The sequence below is a fragment of the Mauremys mutica genome, chromosome 7 (assembly GCF_020497125.1).
Source record: "Mauremys mutica isolate MM-2020 ecotype Southern chromosome 7, ASM2049712v1, whole genome shotgun sequence".
NCBI lineage: Eukaryota > Metazoa > Chordata > Testudines > Geoemydidae > Mauremys > Mauremys mutica.
Window position 1 is genome coordinate 20,167,115 of NC_059078.1, and position 16,401 is coordinate 20,183,515.

The 16,401-nt window shown below is 48.9% G+C and overlaps 1 protein-coding gene across 1 annotated transcript in view; it reads right to left on the reverse strand.

The window, feature by feature from the left end:
• SLC6A6 (solute carrier family 6 member 6) overlaps positions 1-8,724 on the reverse strand; it is a 237,013-nt gene extending 228,289 nt beyond the window's left edge. The window contains exons 1-2 of the mRNA XM_045025967.1: positions 8,195-8,724; positions 1,945-2,091 (exon numbers count right to left, since the gene is read on the reverse strand). The gene's annotated coding sequence lies outside the window, so the exon portion shown is untranslated. The remainder of the gene's footprint in view (positions 1-1,944; positions 2,092-8,194) is intronic.
• Between the last annotated feature and the right edge of the window lie 7,677 nt (positions 8,725-16,401).

A 16,401-nucleotide genomic window follows, 5' to 3' on the forward strand; every position in this document is an offset into this window, starting at 1 on the left:
ATGTGAATCCCATCCAGGGCCGCCCAGAGGCTTCAGAGGGCCTGGGGTCGTCGGCAGCGGGGGCACCCGCTTCAGCAGTAATTCGGCGATGGGGGGTCCTTCCACTCCGGGCCCTGAAGACCCGCGGTGGAGGCCCCCCACCGCCAAATTACCGCCGAAGCGGAACTGCCGCTGAAGTGCCAGGTCTTCGGTGGTAATTCGGCAGCAGGGGTTCCTTCCACCCCGGAGCGGAAGGACCCCCACCGCTGAAGACCCAGAGCGGAAGGAGCTCCGGGGTCCCGGGCCCCGTGAGAGTTTTCCGGGGCGCCCGGAGCGAGTGAAGGACCCCGCTCCAGGGACCCCGAAAAACTCTCATGGGGGCCCCTGCAGGGCCCGTGGCCTGGGGCAAATTGCCCCACTTATCCCCCCCCCCCCGGGCGGCCCTGATCCCATCTCCTGGGCCCTTTCCTAGTTAATATTAGCATGTGCCTGCTACACTCAAACGCACCCACTCAAACGCACCCACAGAAGGTGCATCCTACCATTCAAAATGTCCAAGTGTTTGTAATCAGAACACATGAGTCAGGAGAGCTCCCTCCACACTAGGTGGTATAAAAGTCAAGAGGACTTTCATCTTCTAAAGATGCAGTGGGGTCTAGTGTGGATTAACCACAGTGCTAGGACTCAGGGTATCACTGAGCTCTACTCCATACAGTTCTGCCACTGACTCGCTGTGTGGCCTTTGGGAAAGTCATTTCATGTCTCTGCGCCTTAGCTTCTCCTTCTTGAAAATGAAGATCATAATATTTAGTGACCTAACCCAATGGGGTTGAAGATATGGGCGATACTAATGTTTGTACAGTGCTTTGTAAATGGGCATTTCTGAGTATTATCTGCTGCCTCCTAGGTCACAACCTGAAGGCCATATGCCACCTTCTGCCTAAGCACAGAGTCCACTGACATCCCTGGGATTTCTCTATGTGCTTTGAGACCAGTATTAGTTATGTGGCATCACATCATAAGGGTGGCTTGTAGCCAATATTATTTACATAGCATAGAGAGTCTACAGGCTATAGGAGTGTTGTGCCAAAAACACACACACACACACACAAAGAGAGAAATCTCAGTGTTGAATGGTTTCCAGTTTGGAGTTAGAACAATACAAGATAGGATAGATGTAAACACTGAAGGGAGCAGTAGGCTGTCACTGCAGCTGGAATGCTTCATGCAACAGTGAGGTATGAGGAGACTTTTTTTTCTGTCTGGTCCTTCCACTGTCTTTGTGATAATGTGACTAAAGGACCTCTATCAGCTCCACAGCAGCACAGTGCTAGGAACGTGCTATGCCTTTCTAGAGGTTTTTGTTTTGTTTTGTTTTTAATGAATTAGCCATACAGGATGGTGGCATTCCTATGATTATGCTTATTGAATCCACGCTTGCTGGGCATGCATTTTGCTGGGAATGCATTGAATCAGCACCTCCATAGTGAGGAAGGTAGCTATGAGCATGTCTGCACTGCATGTGTACACTTGGCTCAGTGTACAAGTATCCAGGGGCAGATTCTTAGGTATTTAAAGTGGTTGAGATTGAAGGCAGTCCTGTAGAGACTGCCTGGGACTGGTAACCAAAAGTGTGTCGGATGTGGCAGCCTGAGCACCACGTTGTGCCACTAGGTAACTTTAGGAGGGACTTGCATCCTCATAGGACCTAGATGGAGTCAGCTACATATGATTCTTCCTGGTCAAATATCTCTGCACAAGAGTAAAGCAAACAGGGAACACAGCACACATTTAATCCTATGGACCCCACATGGAGCAGCATCTCTGTTTTCCTCTCCCTCCCTAAACTCTAGCCACCAACTTCCTGTTCCCCCTCGATGGGGAGGGGGAAGTGGCTGACCAGAGACTGCTGACTCTGGGAGAAAGAGTCCTTGGCAATGGCGCAACACTGATAGCTCCACCTACCTTTCCACTGGCCTTGCGGAAGAGCTGGAACCTCAGGGAATTCCTCGCAGGTTCTCAGCTGGATATTTTGTGCCCATTTAATTTGTATAGGAGTTACTCTGGCTTCAAATAACATTACAGTCCTGGCCCTTTAATTATCCTGCAGCCCTGCAAGAGAGAAGTTAGAGGAACTCAACAAAATGCACCCTGTAGAGTAGGAAATCCCCCACAGAGCCAGTGGGAGTTTTAAAAGGCCATGACTGCACACAGTGCTTACCCAGCAATGATAATCTGCCAGCCCAGGACATGACCAGACCCCCAGCCAGTTAAAACAGGTGCTGTCATCCACAGGAGCAACTGTGCCCATGCCACTGGTGCAGCTGTCCAGCCTGAGCCCCCCTGCCCAGCGCAGGCAGGATTGCTCTTGTAATGATAGGAGGCCATCATGTCTCCATTCCCCCACTTTCCCCCGGAAGGAACAGGATTGCTCCTTACAAAGGGGCCATGGTGCAAGATACTGCAGTTCAGTTCTTACAACTGCTGACTACTCAAGAAAGCGAAGGGGGAAGAGGAATGAGAGCAACCCCAGCTGCAGTGACACAAGCCTTGTGTGTCTGGGGCTGTAGCCATAGGAATTTGCCCTCCAGGTAGCTGGTAAGTGACTGTGCTCAGCTGGAGTGTGCTACTGTCTGGCTCCACTATTCAAAACCCAGAACATTCGTTTTCTTCCAATTTCCTCCTGCCATTCAACTGGGGACTGAGGATTATTATTGTTTATATTGCAGTGGTGCCTAAAACATGCTGGGAAGATACAGAGGAAGACACGGACCCTGCCCTGAAGGGCAATGTACAATCTAAAGAACAATCAGTGTATTATACAAGCTTCCACTTCTGCAAACAAGCATTCCCTTCTATTCCGAGACCCATCTCAGGGGCTGTGAAAGGGTCACACAGTCCATCTCAACTCATGCCATATAGCAGGATTGATTTCATCATCCCGAAGTGATGGCTGGAGGTTGGAACTGAATCCACAACTGGACAGCTTGTTCCAATTGCAATGACTCTTCTTGGAATTATAAAGTTTTCCCCTGATATTGATCCTAACCGTTTCCTGCTGCCGCCCAAGTCCATAACAGCTTTTTCTGTCTTCTTGCTACTGAAAACATTTGATCTGCATCCTCTTTTGAATGTCCCACTATATACAGCAGGGGTCGGCAACCTCTGGCACGTGGCTCGCCAGGGTAAGCACCCTGGCGGGCCGGGCCAGTACCCTGGCGGGCTGGGCCAGTTTGTTTACCTGCCGCGTTGGCAGGTTTGGCCGATCGTGGCTCCCACTGGCCGCGGTTCACCATCCCAGGCCAATGGGGGTGGCGGGAAGCTGCAGCCAGCACATCCCTTGGCCCACACCGCTTCCCGCAGCGCCCATTGGCCTGGGATGGTGAACCGCGGCCAGTGGGAGCTGCTGTCGGCTGAACCTGCCAACGTGGCAGGTAAACAAACTGGCCCAGCCCACCAGGGTGCTTACCCTGGCAAGCCACATGCCAGAGGTTGCCGACCCCTGATGTACAGTATTTGTAAACAGCTACCCTGTCTCCTCTCAGTCTGAACAAGCACAGGGTTCCCAGTATTTCCTCATGGGCCAGAGCACTTCGGTGAGTCACCGCTCGACTCTGGTTAATTTGTCTAGTTTTAGCCTAGTTAACACCAGTGAATGGTAAACACAAGAGAAATCAATAAAAACACAAGATCTCTCACCCTTAAATATATACAGTATGTTTAAGACATTAAATATCTGCATCAAAGCTCTTTACAATGAAGCCTCAGAATGTCGATATGAGGTAGGTATTATCACAGTTTTAGCTAAAAATGATGATAATAAAGTGAGGCAGAAAGGTTAAGTGACTTGCCTAAGATAACAGAGAGTCAGTGTCAGAGCTGGGAATAGAATCCAGGAGCTATGACGTCAAGTCCTGTGCACTAACCTTTTGGTAACACTCCCTCCATCAGTTATACACGTGTCTGTATAAATGTATTTAGTGCTGTTCCTCTGTTAGGGCCTACCCTGGAATCAACACTATCCTGTATATATTCAAAGTTATATCACCACCTTGCAAATGAAATACTTAGAGTGAGATTCAAAGGCCAATAGCTCATGAAGCTCATTCACCAGTGGCTCTCCCACAACTGGAAGAGGCTGTCTCTTTGTGGGATGACTGGCAAGATTAATTTTTTTTAGCATCATCCTCAAGGATTCACTAAAAGCACACGGCATATTTTTGTAAAAGATCGTGACCAAAATTTACAAAAGCACAAACTAATTTCTGGTGCTTCCAACCTGAGTGCCCAGACTGACACCTGAAAGGGGACCTGATTTTCCATAAGCGTTGAGCATTCACCATTAGAAACAAGACCCCTTTACAGTGTCCCATGTTGGGCCTCCACTCTCACTAGCCACTTTTGAAAACCTTGGCTATAATTAGTGAGCAACTGAAAACTTGGGCTTGTATCTAGGGGCAACGTAGCATTAAGCGGAGAGGTGTGAAAATATTTGCATTCAGACCCCAGCAATAGAGTGACTAGTCCAGGGACGATCACTTTAGTTTGAGGAGGGTTCTTTGGTGACATCGAGTCAATGTAGCTGTTACATCATTCACGTTCCCTGCTGCAGTAGCAGCAGGGAACTGGGGTTGTGGCTGGAGGAAAGGTGTGACCAGAATGCCCTTGTGCTACACCAATCCTTGCCTGTATTTTTGAACCTATGGACGCGGGTCAGCTCTAATCCAGTGCAGGGGTATACTGGCCCTACGCAGAGCAGCACCAACATCAGGAGGGAGCAAAGATGAGCAGCCTTTCCACACATCCACTCTGTGCACTTAAACCATAGCCTACAGCCATCTGTTTCTTCTGCTTACCCCCTAGGCCCCTTGTCACCACCAGGAGTCCCCGGCCTCTGTGACATAACAGTGATTATTGTGATTTCACCAACAGAAAGGTGTCATTAGGGGCTGGGAATATGCAGGGGAGCCCTCAAAGAAACAAAGAGCTTGTTGGCTTGCAAATAGCCTTGAGCAATAAAATAATTTACCATGATTAAATATAAAAGAGCGTAAAGTTGTTAGACTGGGGCAGTGCGTGTGTGTGGTATGTGCACACACGCATGCACTAACAGACTGCTTCAGCTACTGCCTGGTCTGGAAAGAGTTAAACTGGAAACCAGATGCTTCACATCTTTGGGGTGGAGTTCTGGGAGAGGAGTGTGTTCAAGTACAGGGGACACAAGGGCCAGTGCTGCACCCGATGAGATTGCAGAGCCATTGGCCATTATCTTTGAAAAATCATGGCGATCGGGGGAGGTCCCGGATGACTGGAAAAAAGCTAATGCAGTGCCCATCTTTAAAAAAGGGAAGAAAGAAGATCCAGGGAACTACAGGCCAGTCAGTCTCACCTCAGTCCCTGGAAAAATCATGGAACAGGTCCTCAAGGAATCAATTCTGAACCACTTAAAGGAGGGGAAAGTGATCAGGAACAGTCAGCATGGATTCACCAAGGGCAAATCATGCCTGACTAACCTAATTGCCTTCTATGATGAGATAACCGGCTCTGTGGATGAGGGGAAAGCAGTGGATGTGCTATTTCTGGACTTTAGCAAAGCTTTTGATACAGTCTCCCACAGTATTCTTGCCAGCAAGTTAAAGAAGTATGGGCTGGATGAATGGACGGTAAGGTGGATAGAAAACTGGCTAGATGGTCAGGCTCAACAGGTAGTGATCAATGGTTCCATGTCTAGTTGGCAGCCGGTATCAAGTGGAGTGCCCCAAGGGTCGGTGCTGGGGCCGGTTTTGTTCAATATCTTCATTAACAATCTGGAGGATGGTGTGGACTGCACCCTTAGCAAGTTTGCAGATGACACTAAACTGGGAGGAGTGGTTGATATGCTGGAGGGTAGGGATAGGATACAGAGGGACCTAGACAAATTAGAGGATTGGGCCAAAAGAAATATGATGAGGTTCAACAAGGACAAGTGCAGAGTCCTGCACTTAGGACGGAAGAATCCCATGCACTGCTACAGACTAGGGACCGAATGGCTGGGCAGCAGTTCTGCAGAAAAGGACCTAGGGGTTACAGTGGACGAAAAGCTGAATATGAGTCAACAGTGTGCCCTTGTTGCCAAGAAGACTAATGGCATTTTGGGTTGTATAAGTAGGGGCATTTCCAGCAGATCGAGGGATGTGATCATTCCCCTCTATTCAGCACTGGTGAGGCCTCATTTGGAGTACTGTGTCCAGTTTTGGGCCCCACACTACAAGAAGGATGTGGATAAATTGGAGAGAGTCCAGCGGAGGGCAACAAAAATGATTAGGGGGCTGGAGCACATGACTTATGAGGAGAGGCTGAGGGAACTGGGATTGTTTAGCCTGCAGAAGAGAAGAATGAGGGGGGATTTGATAGCTGCTTTCAACTACCTGAAAGGGGGTTCCAAAGAGGATGGATCTAAACTGTTCTCAGTGGTAGAAGATGATAGAACAAGGAGTAATGGTCTCAAGTTGCAGAGGGGGAGGTTTAGGTTGGACATTAGGAAATACTTTTTCACTAGTAGGGTGGTGAAGAACTGGAATGGGTTACCTACGGAGGTGGTGGAATCTCCTTCCTTAGAGGTTTTTAAGGTCAGGCTTGACAAAGCCCTGGCTGGGATGATTTAGTTGGGTTTGGTCCTGCTTTGAGCAGGGGGTTGGACTAGATGACCTCCTGAGGTCCCTTCCAACCCTGAGATTCTATGATTCTATGATTCTATACAGGGTGCCAGCTCTGCACCCTGAGAATGTGCCTAGGGACCCCAAGATTGGGGCAGTGGCTGGACTCTATTCAGGCTCTAGGAGCTTGAAACACCTCTGGCATCTAGAACCCAGAGGCCTAGATTCCCCCCACAGTACTAGTGGGTGCTCGCTCAGTAGGATCTGTGATAAGAAGTCATTTATTTGGGGTGGCCTGGAAAAGATCCTGAGGCTTGAAAAGATACGGGGCAGCAAGATGTCCCACCTTGTGACTGACCACATAATAATGACCATGCCAGTGATCACAGAACAACTGGTAATGTCTGAGAAGAAGGTGAGTGGGGACATTAATTAATTAATTGACTTGCTGTGGGGATGGGGAGGCATGGAACTCCCTTGGCCCCGGACCCAGGGGACACTGTACACTCTACACAGCAGCAGGACCCCATCAACATGCCAAACTGTGTTGCCAAAATAACAAAGTGAAGACCTCGCTGGATCAGGGAGCTGGAGGCAGCCTTTCAGAGCTATGTAAGGGACACTGGACTTCACTCCATTCTCACCACCTCGCTATGGCTTGCTTGGGGTTAAAGTGGGCGGCTGGGAAAATGTTCCATGAACTCACTTGTCCGCAGCACGTGTCAGGCAAACTCACAGGCTTGGCTGGAGCCAGAGGAAGTGACAAACAGGGCCGCCCAGAGGATTCCGGGGGCCCGGGGTCTTCGGCGGCGGGGGACCCTTCCGTTCCGGGACCCGCCGCCAAAGTGCCCCGAAGACCCGCGGTGGGAGCCCCCCGCCGCCGAATTACCGCTGAAGCGGGACCCGCCGCCGAAGTGCGGCGGGGGGGGTCCCCGCCGCGGGTCTTCGGGGCACTTCGGCGGCGGGTCCCGGAACGGAAGTGCCCCCCGCCGCCGAAGACCGGGCTGCGCTTCGGCGGCGGGTCCCGCTTCTCCCCGGCCCCAGCCCCAGCCTCTTACCCCCGGCTCCCTCCTCGCCCGGAGTCTCAGCGCCTCGCCGGAACAGCGGCAGCGTGTGGCCGGCGGGGCCTGAGCTCCGTCCCGCTCAGAGCCGCGTGGTGAGGGGGCGGGGCTGGGAGCTCCACGCCGAGCGGAGGGAACGGAGCTCCCAGCCCCGCCCCCTCACCACGCGGCTCTGAGCAGGGCGGGGCTCAGGGGCTCCGCCGGAGACATCAAGCGCTGAGGCTCCAGGAGAGGGGCGGAGGCGGGAGCCTCCGCTGTTCTCTTGGGGGCCCCTGCGGAGCCCGGGGCAAATAGCCCCCTTTGCCCCCCCCTCTGGGCGGCCCTGGTGACAAATGGTACTTTGCCAGTGTTGGGAACTAATAGAAAGGCCAGAACAGCTGCTTCATCAGGCCTCCCTGCCTCACCCTTAGGTGGGGGGTATGAACCATGTTGCTTCCCCTGCCAGGCGGACTTCTTCCTTATTCTCTGGGGAGCGGAAGGGGGAATTATCACCATAAAGCATAGGGAGCCTTCACTTACACTGTTAGGTCTGAGATGGGGGAACCCAATCGTCTGCACCTCCGAGATCACGCTTAGGGCTGGCTGGAAAACCAGAGTTCTATTGCTTGGAGACAAATGGCGGTTTTAGAAACTGTTTTCATTTTGCATCAGCACAAAACTGCAAATTTTTAATGAAAAACAAGACAGAGGCTCCAATCCCCACACAGCCAATAGCCTGCTGGTTCGGGCACTCATGTGGGACAGCCAGGCTCAGGTCCCTGTTCTGCCTGTTTCACATCCCAGCTGAGTGCCCAGCTCTATGACCAGGCTCTTTATCTCTCTCTCAGTCTCTCCTGTCGGAGGGTGACACCTTGTATAAATAATTACTATCCACAAGACCAGCCTTTCTTCCACATGGAGCACATGAGCAACATCTACAATGTTACAGGTGAGATGACATCATCTTAAATGGAAGAGCATTTTCAGTTCCTGTTTGAGCTAAAATTCCCCAGCATTTTCGTTTGTCTGAAGAGGCAGGCAAGGGATTGACCATGTTCTGATCTCACCTGAAACAGCTAATAGCAATATTATAGTGACTTCTAGAGCAAGCACAGAATAATGAATGTCAGCTTAACCACTGTGATGTCAGAAAGCAAAGAATGATGAACACACCCACACTGGCTGCAGACAAAGCCTGCCCAATGGGGCTTCAGCACATAGTATTTAAGCGTATGGAATGTCTTACTGGCAATTCACTTTCAGCTCTGTATGTTGAGACCTATGTTATGTTACAGGAATATTTTGCCTCAACAATATAAATTGATGTCTGGAAAGGATCCTGGAATCAGGCGTTTAAATCATACAGATCAAATCAATCTCCCTGCTTTAGGGGTCTTTCAGTGATTTGGATTAAAGGGGCTCACCACAGTGGATTAAAAAGGCCTTTTGTAACAGGCAAACAGCTACGGTTCAGACTCACAAGATAAACTCTTCTCGGTTTCACTTACCTAGCGGAATCAGACACAAATGGCTAGCAGTAGAGCATTTCTGAAGAGGCTGAGCTCACATATGGGGCACTATGACATTGGCTTCATGGAGTCTTCTTGACATCACATTGTCATGATATATAACAGAATGCTCCCAGGCTTGTGTCCTTTTGGTACAGCGGGGAGCTGCTGTCTAGCACCTTTGTCAGTTTAATCCTTTCTTTCTTTGTTACGCTAGAGCCATAGAAATCCCACCAAAATAGAGACTGAATAGATGTAAAAGTAAAAACACTGCTGTTCCAGGCATGGGAGGGCCACACTTCAATATCTAGATCACAGCACTCATGCTCAAGGCAACTCAAGTTCTTTCGCCTTCTCTGTGTACAAAGCCCTTTAATAACCTTTACTTTCTAACAGTTTCCCTTGAGACCCACTGACCTTACTGTAGTTCAATCTGAGCTGCAGAACACAGAGACCTGGGGGAGGGGAGAGATACATACATGCCATTTAAACCTTAGGCTGGGACTGCAGCTTAGCTTCTTCTGAACATCTGACACCTGCCTTCCCTTTTCACCGCCACATATTGCCATACATTCACTCCAGCCACTGTGGTATATGCAGCTTGAAGCGCTGATATCTTTGTTTTCTGTGTGCCTCGGCTTACATTTCCAAAAACGCTGCTGCCTGTCTACGAGATAGCAGCCATTTTGTTCTTAGACGTGCTGCTGCCTGCTACTAATTGGCACACACTGTGCTTTCTCAAATGGATACTTTACTTTTGCCCTTTCTTTTAGCTGCTTGCCTGAATCTAAAATAAAAGTAAATGTAGACTGAAAGTCGTCGTTTTGCTCTATGTGTTTGGAAGTACAATACTCACAGCTGCTATTAGATACCTGCAGGGACAACAGGTATTGAAGGCCAGGGAAGGCTGAGCCTTCCCAAACAGCCTTGTGTGGCCCCGCCCATGCTCCGCCCCATGCCCCTTCCTGCTTCCCAGTGCTGTGCTGCGGGGGGGGAGGGGGGGCTCTTCCCCCCGTGGCTGGGGCCCCAGGCTGGGGCTGGGGCTAATGAGTGCTGGCCTGTGCTCCGGGGCTGGAGGAAAGGGGGGGTGCCACCCTCCTGCCCGGTGCTCCGGGGCTGGGGGAGGGAGGCTCTAGGCTTCGGCAGGAGGGGTGGGGCCTCAGGCAGAAGGGGCAGGCTGGGCCAGGGGCTAGCGTCCCCAAGCCCGGGGTTCACCCGCCGCCCATGGATACCTGTACATACAGGTTTCCAAAGAAACAATGATGACTTGAAAGGGAATAAAATTGGGATTTGTTCCTCTCCCAGGTCAACTGTCTATCCCCTTTTTCTTTTGCATCTTTATAATGTATAAAGAAGGCTTAAACATTGCTTCCAATTTTTTCTGCTAGGGTTTTATCTTAGAAATATATCAGGAATTTCAAGTCTGGTCTGGCTTTTGTCAGAGCACACAAAACGTGTGAGCAGTCTCAACCTTTCTATGAAAGTGCAAACAGAGTTGACTCTTTAACTAAAAAATCTTTTACTCCAACTGCTTATAAGATGTTTAATTTAAATAGGTGTTAATAAAAAACAAAAGGCAGAATTTTAAACTGTCTGAATAAAAATCACTTCTCTCAGTTAATCAAGTTTAACTTCCTAGTGTCTCTGATGTTCTAACCGCACCAGATCCCCATCTGTCCATAGAGGCTTCTTCAAAAACAGGGTAAACAGGACCTAAAGGTCTGGTGTATTAAAAACAGTCTTTAAAACATCAAAACCAAAATAGGTTAGGCCTTATTCGCATACCACAAATGAGAAAAAACATTAAAAAGGCACAAACTCATTTTTTCTAAAAGTAATCTTGACTTAAATATATGGGCCAGATCGGCAGCTGGTAAAAATCAGTAGCAAACCATTGACTTCAGTGACTCTACACAGATTTACACCAGCTGAGGATCCGGCTTTCATGTTTTGCTCTGTCTGTGAGAAAATGTAACAGAGACAAATGCTACTTCTTTCCATTTCTTGCATGAATCCTCTCCGTCTTCCGAGTTATCATTAAAAGAAAACAATGATAAATTCTAGCCAGCTGCCTAAAAAGCCCAGAATGTCCATCAATCCTTTGGGCTTCCAAAGAAACTGCCTGTTACGCAATCCCACATCCCTGCCTGTAGACATTCAAACCCTTAATCAGCTAAGGAGAGGGTGATAAGTGAGATCCACCCAATCTTTGGAGCCCGCAGGGAAGAGATTGTTGCTACTTATGTGAAAGTAATCTCCTACTTTGTTTGTGGGTTGGTTTTAAAAAAAAAAAACGAACTTGTCTATCAGATGCCAAAAGAGTTTAGCATTAAATTGTAACCTGCTATTAAAGAAAAACAACCGCACACACAGATTGTTTATTTTTAGATGGAAAAGCTCAATCATTAACAGCAACTAATCCAGGAAAGAAGGGACAGTTAGTGATGGTCACCTAGCTGATACAATGAATTAGACCCAGTGCCAGTCAGTGGCATGGGAGACGGACAGACAGATGGAGCCCTCCATGTCTGTCTGTCTCTCTGTCTAACCACAGCAAACTCCTTGCTCATATCTTCTGCTTAGTTTTTTCATTATCCTTCTGCAGGGGAAATATTTTATTGACGAGGCCTCTCTGAGGTTTCTGGCTAGCCCCCTAAGACACAGTGAGAACTGAACCTGCTCAGCTCGTCATCGCGTCTAGCCAGTCTCTTTCATTACAAACACCATAGCACAGCCAGCTGAAAATGAAGGGCTTAGATTCCATTCCACTGTCATCTGGGCTGTATGGTATCCATTTCTTTCCAGCACTGTGCCCAAATACAGCATTCACCTATAGTTGTAGTTTTGCAGGTGGAATACAGCGTAGGGGGTGACTTGCATCCCAGGTTCGTTTCATGATGGCTCTGTGTGTGCCATCCAAAATTTCACTGGACTTTCTAAGTGAGTTTGCCACAATGTTACACTGCAAGCTCCCAGCAGTGTAACATTGCTTTCCTAGTATCTCCGGCTTGTTAAAATGATGGGATATTTTTTCCTAGATGTACTAGCCCTGTACACTTCCCCTTGTTTAATCACATTTTATTTCCTGTCCATTTGTTTAGCTACTCGAGGTTTGTTTCTCTGACCTGATTGGAGTTTGCTCTGCCTCACCTCCCAATTAGTCTGCTTTCTTACCACCTCCTCCAGATGATCAATAAAGATGTTAAATAAAATTGGACTCAACACTGATAATTTGACTGTATGGTGGGAGACTTCTCCCTCAGTACACTGGTGGGTCTCACCCACTTGCTTAGGCTCTAAGTCAGTGGTGGGCAAACTACGGCCCGGGGGCCGCATCCGGCCCTTCAGACATTTTAATCCGGCCCTTGAGTTCCTGCTGGGGAGAGGGGTGGAGGTCTTGCTCCGCGTGGCTCCCAGAAGCAGCGGCACATCCTCCCTCAGGCTCCTATGCATACAGGCAGCCAGGGGGTTCCGCACCCTGCCCCTGGCCCAAGCGCCACCCCCGCAGCTCCTATTGGCCAGGAAATGGGGTCAATGGGAGCTGCAGGGGCAGCACCTGCAGATGGGGCAGCGTGCAGAGCAGCCTGGCCACACCTCCGTGTAGGAGCCAGAGGGGAGACATGCCGCTGCTCCCGGGAGCTGCTTGAGGTAAGCACCACCTGGAGCCTGCACCCCTCACCCCCTCATCCCCCCTGCACCCCTGCCCCAGCCCAGAGCCCCCTCCCACACCCTGAACACCTCATTTCTGGCCCCACCTCAGTGCCCGCACCCCAACCCCCAATTTCATGAGCATTCATGGCCCACCATACAATTTGCGTACCTAGATGTAGCCCTCGGGCCAAAAAGTTTGCCCACCCCGGGCTAGAATCTTTGAATAACCTTCTACCCTTAATCAGAGATGGGCCCAAACCAAAATCCTGAATCCAAACATCTCCTGAGCACTGCGGAAGTTCAGATCCAGCTCTGAACTTGGAAACAGGCCTCTTTTTTCTAACCTGGGCCAAACCAAAACCTCCAATGCGAATCCTCTACACCCTACTCCTAAACATAGGAGAACCTCTTTCTTCTTTCTTTCTCAGGGTTTAATGTAGTGTCCGTGTCTGTACTATCTTAGCATTTGCCAGGTAAATCAGGTCCCTAGTGGATTTCATGGAGTCTTCTGCTCTTTTCCAGGCCCTGGTTATAGGACATTCTGCTTGGAGTAGACACAGAGAATTTTTCTTTTAAATTGTTCCAGTTATTATGGGGAAGATTTTTTCCAAGAAGAGGACCATGCCCTAGGGGCCATCAGACTTCAGAACACTCTAATCCCCTCTGGAAGCTCCTTCCGCAGCTGAACTCCCTCAACCAATAACACTTTATCTCCAGTTTTAGGTTGCTTCATCGTGGCTTTATAAGCAGCGTTGTTCCAGGGAAGTGCAGTTGTGTTGGTGGGATATGGAAGGAGATACAGTAGCTGTGGTAGCTGGTTCCTGACCCACTCATGGCTTTGATTGTCAGAACAAGGGCCTTGAGCCGTCAAAGAAAGGGGACTGGGCACCTGAGGAGGGATGGAAGCCCAGGCTGGCAGGGCCGGCCTTAGGGAAAATGGCACCCTGGGCTAATTTATATTTTGGTGCCCCTGGCCCCTGTGGGTGCAGCACTGCCACCCATTGCCCCTGGCCTCCATGGTGCCCCCCATTGGGCTCCCCAGGTTCCCCAGCATCCCTTCACCTCTAACTCCTGCACTATGCCCCTTTTCCCTTAACCCCAGCACCCCCCGATCCTGCACCCCTAACCCCTATACTGTGCCCCTTCAGCCCTAAGCCCTGCCCCGTCTCCTGTGCTCCTAACCCCTACATCCCCCTCCTGCACCCACAAGGGGAAACTGACCTGGATGCATGGAGTAGTTGGCATTGCTGCTTGCTTCCCCCCCACCCCCAACATGGCTCCTCTGCGTCCCCCTAGGGGGCTATGAGGGGTGGGGAGTGAGGAGCCATATCAGGGCTCCCTGCATCCAGGTCACTTTCCCCACCTGGGCTGTGTAAGGGGAAGACAAGAGAGCAGCAGCCCAGGTGGGGAAAGTGACCTGGATGCTCGGAGCGCTCAACGTTGCGCCTCACTCCCCGCTACAGGGGGACACACAGAGGAATGTTGGGAGTGGGAGCAGCATCTGTGTGTCACCGCTCGTCCCTCCCCCCATGTTCCTCCGCCAGGAGGCAGCAGGGAGACATCTGGGTGTTCTGCCATGCGACACTGTCCTGCCAGCCAGGAGCAGTTTCTGACTCTACACCCGCAGCACACACCTCTGGACTGCCACACGGTGCCCCCCTGACCATGGCACCCCGGGGCAGTCACCCGGGTGGCTCGCCCCTAAGGACAGCCCTGAGCCCAGGGACGATATGCCTTTAGCATCCCATCCCACCGAGGAGGTGGGTGGCTGCATTCTGCATGAGCTGGAGCATCTGTTTCAGCCCCATCGCTCTCCTTAATAGGATTTTATATCCTTCATGAGCTTAACATGGGAAATATGTACCCAAAAAAAAAAATTCATTCCAAATCGTGACAATGAAAAATCTTTAAAGCTCTCAAATCCCTCTAAATCCCTTGACAAGATTCAGGATTTCTCACTGTATGATGCTTTGGTTAATTTTGCCACTGACTTAAAGGTGCACAGAGGAGAAAAAAACAACACTGCCTGAAAAACATTTCTCTTTTAGTGCCAACTCCGCAAGACCTGAATAACAGGGAGACAAGTGGTCCACATCAAAGAATCAAGAACAGCCACACAAACTTCCTGAGCACAAGAAATTAATAATAATTATAATGTTTTTGAATGAATGTTAGTTACCAAAGTGAAAATTGTTGTTTCCCAGAATTGTTCCCATTTGGCAGGACTCCTGATTGCTTAGCAGAAGAGCTTTTATCAGTGAGTTTTTCATAACCTCTACCCTTAAAATCTGGGGAATGTCTTGTATGGAAAACACAGAATGCACTAAAATTGAAAGCGTTCCCAACTTTCACATTCATTGGCACCAGCATCCTCTCCTCCCCTTCAACAATTCACCCATGGGGCAGGTAGGAGTATAGCAGGATTGCTTCCAGGACAGTTTTTGGCTAGCTCAGCTCATTCTGAATGCTGGATGAAATTGGATGGAGCTAAGCAGATTGGTACTGGAGAAAAAGAAAAAAATCCTATTTATTTTCAGTTGCATAAGGTGGTGAACTGCATATCCATAGGATATAGATTTTTTCCCATCTGGACTGTGGTTTCAGATACCACCGTGTTTCTAGCGCTTGAAAGCCATTTATTGTTATTATTTAATACTTATATTGCAGGAGCATTTAGAGGCAATTTGGAGGACGTTTGCCCTGCTGCTGCCTAGGCTGCTCTTCTTCTATAGATAAATACAGGCATGCTGCCCCCCCAATAGCAGGACTTGTGTTCACACCAGATGCCAGCATTATGTTGATCTCCATTCCTTAATTAGCAGGAGCAAATGAAACCAGAAATTAGCCTAATGGTAAAATTGCTTTCTATTATTCTTAGATCACATAAAAGATATGATCGTAACTACAGAATTCTCTCGTAATTCTCTCCTATGCTGGGAATAAATGCGCATTTTGATAACTCAGTTCACCAGTTAAAGACTTCAAAATCAAAACCTATAAAAGAGGGGACGGGGAGGAGGGATTTTGAGCCCAACCTGCAACTCTTAGACACACAATTAACCTTATTCAAGCAGATAATCCCATTGAAATCATTGTATCTAATCCTGAGGTTCTTAATCAGTTTTATTAAGTCCTTATTCAGACATAACTCCCAATGACTTGTATATTCACTGAGCCAGATTTGGATCTGTGTTAAACCAATGAAAATCCAGGCTAACCTTCAATGAAGTTGCTGTTGATCTAAACCAGCATAACTGAGATGAGAATTTGGCCCATTGACTACAGGGAAAACTTGCCTGAGAAAGAACTGATAAAAGCAAAGTGAGACATTTAGCTTTTGGCTCAATGAAGGTTACACACAAGTAAAATTGGCAGGATCAGCTCTTTTGTTTTCCTGGAACTAGTTTAATAATTTGCAGTTGAAAAAGAATCAGAAAACAAACCTTTCCAGTTCAACTGGCCTTGAGCCAGTTATATTTTCTTTACAAAAAAAAATTGTGTTTATCCAATTGTCATGGGCAATGAACAGTTACATGAATGCTGATGCAAGATGTTTTCTTTAATCCAAAGAAAATTCAAACACTGCAC